This window comes from Apis cerana, linkage group LG1 (assembly GCF_029169275.1).
Source record: "Apis cerana isolate GH-2021 linkage group LG1, AcerK_1.0, whole genome shotgun sequence".
Lineage (NCBI taxonomy): Eukaryota > Metazoa > Arthropoda > Insecta > Hymenoptera > Apidae > Apis > Apis cerana.
The window spans coordinates 16,009,954-16,022,707 of record NC_083852.1 but is presented as its reverse complement, the minus strand read 5'-3'; the positions used below and the strand labels follow the sequence as shown (position 1 = coordinate 16,022,707).

At 28.5% G+C, this 12,754-nt stretch overlaps 1 protein-coding gene across 2 annotated transcripts in view; it reads right to left on the bottom strand.

Moving 5' to 3' along the window:
- Positions 1-7,416, bottom strand: part of LOC107994259 (rho guanine nucleotide exchange factor 17) — a 126,612-nt gene extending 119,196 nt beyond the window's left edge. Inside the window, exons 1-3 of one of the 2 annotated variants that reach the window (XM_062077009.1) lie at positions 7,321-7,408; positions 7,161-7,235; positions 3,912-4,162 (exon numbers count right to left, since the gene is read on the bottom strand). The gene's annotated coding sequence lies outside the window, so the exon portion shown is untranslated. Of the gene's footprint in view, positions 1-3,911; positions 7,236-7,320 lie in introns of both variants that reach the window. The other variant, XM_062076981.1, reaches the window with a different exon arrangement.
- Between the last annotated feature and the right edge of the window lie 5,338 nt (positions 7,417-12,754).

The following is a 12,754-nucleotide window of genomic DNA, read 5'->3' as shown; positions in this document are numbered from 1 at the left end:
GAAAACGCGACGCGTCTTTTCCTTGTATACAAAATCCCGTCATGCCAAATCGAGCGTGAACAAATTCCTTGAAAAATTTACAATTGCGTTTCTTTAATAACCGTATGTACGATGATTGCACTATAAATCGAATTGTAACAACGGAGAGGGGAAAGAGGAAAAGCATCGAACGACACTCGAAGACGATCGAAACGATAAAATAAGCTGGTCGTACGCTGTTTCAGCTATTTATTCGCTCTCGCGGGCATAATTAATATCATTATTGTGATGTCAACGGGAGGAAAACGGTACGAGCACGTCGAGCGTGTGTTACACGAGTTGTATATACTGGGGACTAGACAGGCTACCGCGCGGGATATGCTAAATACGATCAAACAACGTTGTTTTATGCTAAGTGACCCCTGTCACGTCGAGAAAGACAATGCCGCTTGTCTGTTCCCCGCGAAATGCATCAGGATGTTTGCTCCAACGAGCTGAAGAAATCCCTTTGCACGAATCGCGGCCTTTCTCCTTCCTTTCCTCGCTCGAACAAACCTCGTGCAAACCTCTATCTACTCTTCAAGCCCGATTGCGACCATTTAAAAAGATTAATTGCAAGATTCTTGCACGAAGGAAACTCGATGACTCGAAATTGGAGAAGAATCGATGCAGTTAATCTTTCTTTTTTTTAGAATTGTTGGAAGATTGTTAAAAGAAAAGCAGAATATTGGAATCAAAAATTGGAAATATTTGTCGAATCGTGAGACTCGCCTCGTTAAAGGGAAGTGCATCGTGTTTGCATCGTGACGAAACAATAGTCTGACATTTCTTTCCAAGCTTGAACAAGCTTCGTGAGGGAAAAAGGCGGATAGCTGAGCAGCTATATAACGATACGAAGATCCCCGTCGCGTGATAATATATCGATAGGTGTTCGTGGTTAACGAGGTACCTGGATCATGGGTCGAGCGTGCCAATCGATTTGACACGCACTCGAGATCTCGGGGCGCCGAATAATCACCTCTCATCTTCACCGACGACGCCTTAACGAGATGACAAAAAGGATCGTGGAAATGTTTGAGAATTGTAACTTATTCTCGTATTCATCACAAGAACTTTTGATTTCCCTTTGGAAATGATACGTTTCAAGCTCAAAAAATCTTTGATTAATTTTTCTCGAACGAATTTTAAGTAAAAATTTAGCTTGTAATTGAATAATACTATTATTTCTATTTTAATTATAAATTGAAACTCGTGGAAAATATTCGTGGAAAAAATGTTCTTACCGTTCAAAAAATTCGCTTTCCGCCATCCTGGTGGTTTTTCAAGGGACAGATTGATCATAATAAATAAAATTTGCAACTGTATTCTTATTACTCCTTCAAAAAACAACTTGAGGCAAATGAAAGCTTGCACTCGGCTTAATTACAATTCCGGTTGATTCGAACAAATTACATTCTCCATTCCGTGGCTGAGAAACAGCGAATCCCGGCGAAATTCCAGGTTAACTTCGGTGTCGAGCATAATTTGCACAACGTGTGTATGAAAATGTTCAGCGCAAACCACGGTTTTCCGCGTAACCTTCCCGCGTAAGAGAAAAAGGCAGATGGATGGCTCTCGTTTTCTATTAGCGTTATACCGCCAAGGAGTTTCTAATCTCCGTGAATTGGAGCTAACCGCGGCGTGGAAAACGGCTTTCACGAAGAAAACGCTATCGTCTAATCTCCTTCTTGAACTTGTCCAAGAGAAATTACATCGAATGCCAAAATTCGCGATGAAATTCTTCGAATCGAAAAGGGAGGAAGAGAAGGTAAGATGGGGGTGGGATGGAAGAAACAAGAGGAAGGCATTAATTGCGGCCGAGAATTTGTTGCATCGTTAAAGTATCCACCATTGTCACGAACCGGCGATGAATCACACGCTGGCCGTAGAGCATTGTCAAGTGCGGCTATAGTAATTTATCGCGTTGCTGTTAATCCTGTCCGCGGTGTCCCTTAATGTCTTCGATTTGAGCTGCGCGGCGGGTAAATCGTACGAGGGATGTTGTGATCACGAAATAGTTGCAAGTGTAATGAGAATGCTTAATTTTAAGTTCTTGATTATTAATCTTAGAATAAATTGAAGGTTGTTGCATAACGGTATTCGAACAATATTTCGAATAAAAAATTACTTCTTGAACATTGTGCTCGAGATAGGAACAAGATTTTAAAAATGAGTTGAATAAAATAAATAATTAAATTTTCTCTTTGAATTTCGATGAGCTATTATAGACACGTATGAAGGATCACGAATCTGCAAATATTAAAAATGCTTAATTTTAAGTTCTTGATTATGAATTTGCATACGAATAACTTTTGAATAAAAATAAAAGTAAGAGTATTACGCTTGAGCAAAACTTCATTCTTAATATTTCGATCGATGGAGCAAATATGTTACAATAAAATTCGAATATTTTCAATCTGGATGGATATCCAGATTGCTATAAAATTTTATTCCACTTCCACATACGATTCACCCTTTCTTTTTGTTCTTTATTATCATCTTTCTGAGGGCCAGTCGTTCGATACTGATTTAAAGAACCGTGGCACGTCGGCTTCTTGTATTCTTAAACGGTGCCCGTCTGAATTTCTGACTTGTCCGAACATAAATTCTTGGACGGGGAACAGGCGCGAGTTTCTTCGCAGGTTGAATTATGAATTCCGCTCTGGTGCAGAACCCTTTTATTCTTCGATCTCCTTTGAAGAATCGGTGAAACTCGGTCCGTTCGTATTACAACCACGCCTGGCAAAGAACACTCTCGTTCCTCTCTTTTTTAATCTTTGCGACCTTGTGCCCGACACATTCCATTTAGATTCGAAGATCCTAGAGTCAGGTTTGCAAAAAACACGAGTTCCAAGGAACGGATACGTATAAAACTACCTGATTCTTTTTCTTTCTGCACTTCTAAGAAATTATATATTTTTTTAAAAAGAAAAATCAACAGATAAATTCATTCTATTCTTTGTTATCTCGTTCCAAGAAAATGATCCTGAAGTGTAATATAAAAAGGAAATATAGAAGTTCAGATATTTTCGTTACTATCCAATTCGAATAAAATGTATCTTCAAAAAGCTTTTAAGATACAAATATTAACAAAAACTAATTAATCGTTCATAAATTTGATTAGTTTCTCAATAATTTTGTCAGTAATTCGTATCGAATACTAAAACACAGAAATATAAGTACATCAATCGTATAAAATTCCATAGAAGATACAGAAAGAATTTGAAAACGATTTAAATTTTTTATTTGAATTGGAATAAATCGAGTTATCCGAAAGAATGCACGTAGGCTTTAACGAATCTAATCGGTAAACAAAAGATTGAAATCTTGTTCTTATCTTGTTCTTATCTCGAGCAGTATCTCTTACATCACAGATAAAAGGCATAACAATCGAATTTCTTGTGCAACCCACGATCCTCCTCGGTTACGATGCATTCACTGCACTCGGGAAGCATCGATGATTTACGTAGCTGATGCTATGCAAGCGGAACATCGGTAAACGAAGGGAATGGAAGTAGCAACCATCCAGATTTATCTGGATTATTATTAGATTAATGTTTATCACGCTCCATCCTATGGTCTCCATTTAGATCTTCTCTGAAGCGCGTGTTTCACATTGCCGAAATATCGTTATTTCCTCGTTCGTTCGCGCAAAGTTGTCTTAAAAACTCGAATATTTTTCGAATAATAATGTATATGTCCATACGCATAGACGGAGAAAGAACGGAGAATTTATTTTCAATCAAATTTTGCTCTAAGAAAATAATTAAATTGAATGGAAAATAAATTTTGCAATTGAATCGATTGAGAATGTATAATCGTACGGTATTTCAAAGTACTCAAAATCAACGAGAGTTTACTTTCTCTTATTTAGATAACCAATGTCTACTTACATGAATTCCAGCTGGAACTAAATATTTGAAGAGGCACGTTCCAAGGGGGAGGCATCTATTTCCACACGTATAATCCAAGGAACCGCACGTTGCCTGCTCCTTAACAGATGTGTGAAAGTTCCTTTCGATTTCGAAACTGCTACTACTATTTTAAGAATCTTCATTGAAGAGAATATCGGCTGCAAATCTGCAAATCTCGAGTCATTGCCTCCTTCGTTTCAAATAAATACAATATACTATGATAATATTTCCTGTAACAAAGTAATAAGGCTGAAAAAAGAAATCTTCCACTCGATACGAACCCGAGCAAAAAACCGCAAGTGGAATGTTCATTTTGTATCGCAACACTAATAAACTAATATTTTTTTTAAAAAATCAAACGCGATGAGTGCTTTAATATATTTGCAATATTTAATTTACGAAAAAAAAAAAAAAAAAGATGAAATATTCGCGAAAATCAATTATTCACGCAACACTACTCTATGCACTCGAAATTAAATAACGCAACACTAATGGCGAAAAATCCAGCGCAGTCTCCTTAACGACTGCCGTCGTACAATCACCCTTGTAGCTTTTTTAGCCACTTAAGGTGATTCAGGAACAGGAACAGAAGCACTTCCACAATCTTAGTGGAAATTTGGGCATTTAATATTCGCAACACTACTTGAAAAAACGCGATTATTTATGGACGCTACGCTACTTTTTAAAACAAATTCAATAAAAATCATTACTTCTGTTACAATTAGAAAGCTACTAATAATTAAAAATGGAAAAATTAATAACAAGTGATAATATAAATTATAATATTATTTTGTAAGAAACAAACAAAATCGCGATATATCATAACTCGCAACACTAATGCAAACGCGATTTTCTCATTTGACGCAACACTAATGCAAACGCGATTTTCTCATTTGACGCAACACTAATGCAAACGCGATTTTCTCATTTGACGCAACACTAATGCAAACGCGAAATTTAAAACGCAACACTAATAAAAAATCGCGATGCCCATGATGACTGGATCTGGATGATGGGCCTGCATGCAATCGGCCAGACAACACAACACAATTACTACATATACTAAAACGAGCACAATGACGAAATAGTAACAATGACTTCCCATTCTTTGGACCCAAAAAACAGATCCAAAAAATGAGAACCCATTCGTTGCAGCCCCTCTTCGCGACAATTTGTCGAGGCCTCTTCGGTCTTCCTCCTTCGGGCGCAATGCCCGCTGAAACTTAAATCTAGGCTCGAGACTCACTAATCGCAAATCAAAGAAAAAAAGAAAAAAAAAAGACTAAACCGCGAAAGCTAAGTGCGCGTAGACGACCAACTATCGATTACGATCGTCGATCGTACACGTGCAGAATCTCGAGCGCAACGTTCGTTTCGAATTTATCTCGCGACCGCGACCGCGGAAATTCGAAAAATCGATGAATAAAGCCAAATACGAATGGCATGCTCCATTCGCATATTCCAGCTTCATCCTCCATTTTTCAAATTATATTTCCTGAAACAAGTTGTCACGCGAAAACGCGCCTACCCGATCAGAGACTGTGACAACCTGCCCGGCCCTACCTACTTATAATTAACAGACACACCAGAAATATACTACCTATCCTACCTAACCCTATATTTAAAAAATGGCAAAACAGGCATACCAACACATTCATTCTACGATTCTCACGCATAATACTCGGGCGCAAAAGCCTACACTAGGGAAAGCGTCCCGGGACGCCTCCGACACCCGAGCTTGGCATACAACTTGCACACTCTAACTTTACGTACCATTTTCCTGAAATCAACTGACGATGGCTAATGACCATTGCGTGAAATGCGATAAACACACGTATATATATCTTAATTTTAATTATGAATATTTATTGATAAATCTGGATATATCTTTTAAGGCAATTAAGTTACTAAAATAGCATGAAAAATGGATCACTATTGACCATTATCATTTTTGAAAGTCAATTTAAAAATAAGAATTATAATATTGCGTAAAAATATTGTTGTTGAAAATGTTATCATGATATTAATCTTTAATATTTTAAATATTTCAAGTTATATTGTGTTATGGAATGATAAATGAAACGACGCAATTCCACAGCCTAACCACACACACATAATGCGGAAAATACGTCGTGCACGATACACTAACGCATCGTCAGTCGCTAAAAAATGTTTATTAGCTTATAAACTAAGATCATCATGCCCATCGCCTCTCTCTCACCCAAGTAGCACTTGGGCACGTGAGTGAGATCCTGGCAATAGACATGGAAGGGGTTAAACCTGAAAATCCTGAGCTAAAAAAAAAGTGTTAGTGCGAATTTAACGGGCTAAAATTATATTATTTTATTTCATTCTTTAATAAATATTTTAGTTAATAAATTTAATGAATTATTGAATCATTAATTTTAATAAAAATACAATAAAAAAGATATTTATTTGTAATAATTAATAATAAAAAATGATTGACTCTAAATGAAATATTAATAAAAATAACCTCAGGCGATCTCTTCATCAAAGCATTTGTTCGAAAATGAAAAATCAATGTGCAAAACTTATTGCTCTGATTCAGAAATCTACCTGTCGCGAAATATCTTCTTGCACATAATATTTCATACATTTCTTTTTACGGAGGAAATTAAATATTTTTTTATTTAATTTAATTCAAATCATATTTATTATAAATTTAAAATATATCAAATAATTACATATTATGATTAAAAGTAAAACTGAAAATTGTTTATTATGTCAGTAATAATAATATGCATTTTATTGTATAATCGACTACTATATACTATTTTTATCCATTATATAACAAAGTCACATTCTTCTTCACTACGGGAGATTTAATTAAAATCAATTCAATATTTCTCATTTATTCGAATATTCCTTTTTATTTACTACTAAATTCATATAGTTCGATTCATATAGTTGCTTAATCTTTATTTTACAAATGATTAAAACATTTTCAACTATAAATAATCAAACTAATCATTTATACTGATCATATTAAAATATTATCTTAAAAACGCGACGTGCAAGAAGATCTATCCTGATCTAATAAATAAAATACAATGAAAGAAATGTTACTATTCACGGATATGATAAATACCCGCGGTCACTGTGCTCGTACAAAAATCTACGTATACAACCAATCATTCGTGTCGATTCGGATCTTTCATCCTACGACATGATTGAATGATCGGAGGAACATAAATGCATGCGACTCACCAATAGATGCGAAGAATCTGCATTGTCGTGGCCCAAGATGTCATCGTCAAAGTGGTCATCATCAGGAAGTAGAAACTATAACAAAACATGAAACATTATAATTAAAACATAATACGTAATTATTTAAAAAAGATAAAACAAAGTATATATAAATAATTACCTCTTCGCGTGGTGGATGATTACCCTATTCCTTCGAGAAACACTGACTCTATCCTGTACCGAAAACGAATATTTAAAAAAAAAAAAAAAAAAAGTAGAAAACTACCGTCGATTTAAAACATAGGCGACGAACAAACACTGACTCTAATTTCGCGAATAATTATGACAATTTAATTAAAGTTATTGTGCACTAAAATATTTGAAAAAAACTGTTACGAAGCAAACACTGATTCTACAGACCGCATTGCACGCGGTCACAAATATTTTTTAAAATTGAAGTCCAGTAGAAATGTTCATAAACGTCAGGCATCTTTAACAAAATGTAAAGTATTATGTGTAATTATTTTAACAATACAATATTGATAATATATAAATATCGAAATAATAAAAAAAAAAGTCTATTAAACAAATTTTAATATGAATAAAGATTGAATATCTAATAAATTGTAATAACGATAACAATGTATAATAGAAAAAACTGAGAATTTACTGATTTTATTTCAACGAAAGAATTTAAATTTCTTTAAACTAAAGATTGCTTATATTTTTTAATAAATAATTAAAGCAAAATACGAAAAATAAACAATATTTATAAAAATAGTTACCTCTTGGCGTGATGGATGACTGCCTTATTCCTTCGAGAAGCACTGACTCTACTCTGTTCCGCAAACGAATATTAAAAATAAAAAAAAATAAAAATAAAAAACTATTAACGCGTCCGTTTAATTTAATCGACGAGCAAACACTGACTCTAATTTCCCGATTTTGATAAATAAATTTAATTAGAGCTATTGTGCTCTAAAATATTAAAAAACTTACGAAGCAAACACTGAATCTACCGATCGCATTGCACGCGATCACAATAATTATCTGAAAATAAAGATGTATTAGCAGTAGGGGGGGGGGGATATATATATATATATATAAATATATATATATTTCTTTCTATCAAGCATTTGTTTCAGAAAAAAATTGCCATTTCCATCGAAACTATGGATTGATTATTATCAATTTTTTATGAATAAAAAAATGAGAAAGTTTGAAATGAGAAATTATATCATAAAAACGATCGAATAAAAATAGAATAAATACATACAATACGCAAATGAAACATCAAATTTCTTGAAAAAGTATGATGGCGTCCATATTGAAATTTTTCCCGCCTTTCAAATTATACCGGCAATCGGGTAATAATCTGTACGAAAGAAAATAAGAATTTTCAAATATATATATATATATGAAATAAAATAAAATTAATCATACATTAAAATAAAACAAAAATTAAGCACAAATTCCATCTTAAAAAGGTATACGAATCAATTAAAATCTTAACTGAAATTCTAACCGTTGAATATTACGATTAACGAATTAGAGGGGGTGGGGGTAGGGGGTGTATGCGCGCGCCGCAAGTCTAAACCTGTCGAAACCTGTCGAAGCATGTCGAAATATGTCGAGCGTAATAAAAAACGCGAACTCTCAAATCCTTGGAAAAGCGATATTATGAAAACAAATAATGAACCTCGAAGCATTGAACAAAAAAGAAAAAAATATATAAACATTACGGAGTGATGCAGAACGTATTCAAGAACAAAATACGTTTATAATATGTACATATATTAACTACGCATATATCGATATATTTCGAATATGATAAAATAAAATTGATTTTATGCACGTTTGTTTCAATATGAGTAAAAAAATTACAAAATCCTATTCTAAATAAATTTATTCTAATAAATTTATTCGTTAAAACATATATTAACGTGAAAATCATTAGTCATAAATCGTTGTAATGTGTCCATATCATCAAGCTATTTTTCCTTTTTTTCCAATCCCGACAATCACGCGAATGAATTCTTTCAAATAAAAATTAAAATCGTAAAACAAATGTATAAAAACTATACTAAAATGAAGCAACAAGTGAATTCGAATCCCGATTCAACGAAGCACGAAATACCGGTAATCTCGACGGAAACGATCGATGGAAAAAACACAAAAAAATCCCAAATACTAATAAATTTCTACACTACAATAATAAATAAATTATTAAATAAACGAAAATGATAATAATTTATAAATTTAATGATAGAATATGATCAAAATTACTTACTGCGCAGTAGAATTTTCGAAGCCGGCAGCGACGACACGTCCACTCACTATCACTTTCCACAGAAAACTGACCCCCGCCCGCCAAAATTTTCTTAGGAGCCTTCTGATTGGCTGACATCGTATGATTCGATAATCGAAATCGCATGAAAAATAATAAAATATTATATAATATATTTTATTTATTTTAATTAATAATATTAATTAAAAAATTAATTTACTTAAATATTATTAAATTTTAATCTATTATTTATTTTTTTAATTCTGATATATATATATATTTTTATTAATTTTTTTATTTATTAATTTATTATCGATTTATCGATTATCGATTTATCGATTTATTTATTAAATTATTCATTTTTCTAATGATTTATTTTTAAATATTTTTATAAATTTTTATAAATTGCTTATTTATATACACATAAAATTAATTATTTTTTATTTTATCATTTTTTGTACAATTATTTATAAATTTATTTACATAATATAATTGTTTATATATTTATTCATCCATTTGTCTAATAATTTATTCTTAGACATTTTTATAGATATTTTTAGACCTGTTCACTCAAATATGCATCTATTTATTTATCTATTTGCTCATTTATTTGGTTATTTATACATTTATTTATTCATTTATGCAATGACTTATTTCTATAATTATGTCTTCATTAATTATGTCCATTTATGTATGCATCAAATTCATTATATTATATTTATTTATTTATTCCTTCATTTATTTATATTTATTAATTCTTTTATTAATTCATTTGTACAATGACTTATTTATTTTATTCATTTATGTATACATCAATATATTTATTTTCTCCTTTACTCCTTTATTTATTTAGTTATTTTATTATTATTATTTAGTTAGTTTATTTTATTTATAAATTTGGTCACATACTTGTCTAATTAAACTTATTTGTGTAAATTTTTTTATTAAATTTATTTATATATGCATCAAAAAAATGTTTATTCATTTATTCCTTTTTTTAATTATATTTAATTATTTATATATTTAATAATTCATTTGTTCATTGATTTATTTGTCAAATATATATATGAAGATCATCTCATTTTGATCATTTATGTACGTATCAAATTTATTTATTCATTTAATTATTTATATTGTAATTCACTAATTTATATAATGATTTATTTGTAGATTTCTATATTTTGTTCATTTATATATTCATAAATTTATTTAACTATTGTTTGTTTAATTATTTATATATTTAATCAATTATTTGTTTAATGACTTATTTGCAGACTTTTATATTTTATTTATTTATATATGCATCAAATTATTTATTTCTTTATTTTCTTATTTATTTAAATATATATATATATATGTATATATATATATATATGTATATATTTATTCATTCATTTGTTTTATTAATGATTTATTTATAGACTTTTTAGTTTTGATCATTTATATAATGCATTAAATTATTAATTGATTCATTTACTTATTTATATATATATATTCACTTTCATTATTTAATTACTAGACTTTTTTTTATTTGTTTACTTATGTCTGTATCAAATTATTTCTATAAATTTATATCTCTATTTTTATGTAAACTTATGTAAATATATATATATATACTGTAATAATATTTTTTAATAATTTAAGTTATTATATTGTAAAACATATATATAAGTTTACATAAAAATTTAGATATAAATTTATACAAATAATTTAATACAGACATATGTAAACAAATAAAAAAATCTAATAATTAAATAAAGTAAATGAATAAATAAATAATTTGATACGTAAATGATCAAAACAAAAAGTCTATAAATAAATCAATAGACAAATGAATATATGGAGAAATGAATAAATAATTAAATAACTAAAATTGTAAATGTAAAAAAGTATAAATAATTTGATACATATGAATAAACAAAATGATATGAATAAACAAAATAAAAAAGTCTAGAATTAAGTCATTTATTAATATATAAAATGACTAAATATAAAAATTATTAAACTAAAGTAATAAATATTTTTTTATACATATTTTGATACATAAATAAACAAAACAAATCTATAAATAAATCTACAGAAAAATGAATGTTTAAAAGAATAAATATATAAATAATTAAATAAAGAAATAAATAAATAATTTAATGCATGTATAAATGTCAAAAATAAGTAGATAAGTGAATAAATAAGTCACTAAACAAATGAATAAATGAACAAGTAATTAAATAAAGAAAAGAATGAATAAATAAATAATTTGATACATAAATGAGCAAAACAAAAAATATAAATAAATCAGTAGACAAATGAATGAACAAAAAAATAAAATAGATATATAAATAAATAAATAATTAAAGGGAAAATTATATAAGTAATTTGATATATACATAAGCAAACAAAATGAAAATGTAATAGAAATGAATCATTAATCAAATGAATAAATAAATATATGAATAACTAAATAATCAAAGTAGTTATATATATAAATGATTTGATACATATAATGAACAAAATTAAGGATTTATTAATTAATTATATATATAATGTTTGTTACTTCATTTGTATAATGATTTTTTTCTAGATCTTTTTGTTTTAAAACAGATTTTACTGTTTTACTCATTTACATTATCTAGATCAATTTATTAATTTATTTATTTACTAGTTTCTTCATATACTAAAAATTAAAATTTTATCATAAAAAAATGAATATATAGTTTTAAAATTAGTTACAAATACAAATAAAAAAATACAAAATAAATAAATGTATAAATAATTGAAGAAATAAAATAATCAAATGAATATATATATATATATATACATTTATATAAATAAAATTATAATAATATAAATATATATATATATATAAATATATAAATATATATATATATAAATATATATATTATATATTTTATATATTATATATAAATATATATATTATATATTTTATATATTATATATAAATATATAAAATAAGTGTAACAATAGATAAATATATAAAGTGAATAATGAAAGTGAATAAATAAATAAGTAAAAATATAAATTAAAAAATAAATCAAAAAATAAATATGGAAATAAAAAAATATAAATTAAAAAATAAATGTTTAAATAAAAAAAATATATAAATGATTAAGAAATTAAAGGAAACAATTAATAAAAATTTATTAAAAAATAAAAACAAAATAATATATAATATATGACAATATATAATAAATATATTAAAAATATTAATTTAAAATAAGGTTCAAAATTATTTATTATTTTAAATAATTTAATTAAATTATTATAGAATCGATCCACTCGTCGACAAAGTTCGATAAGAAATGATTATTCC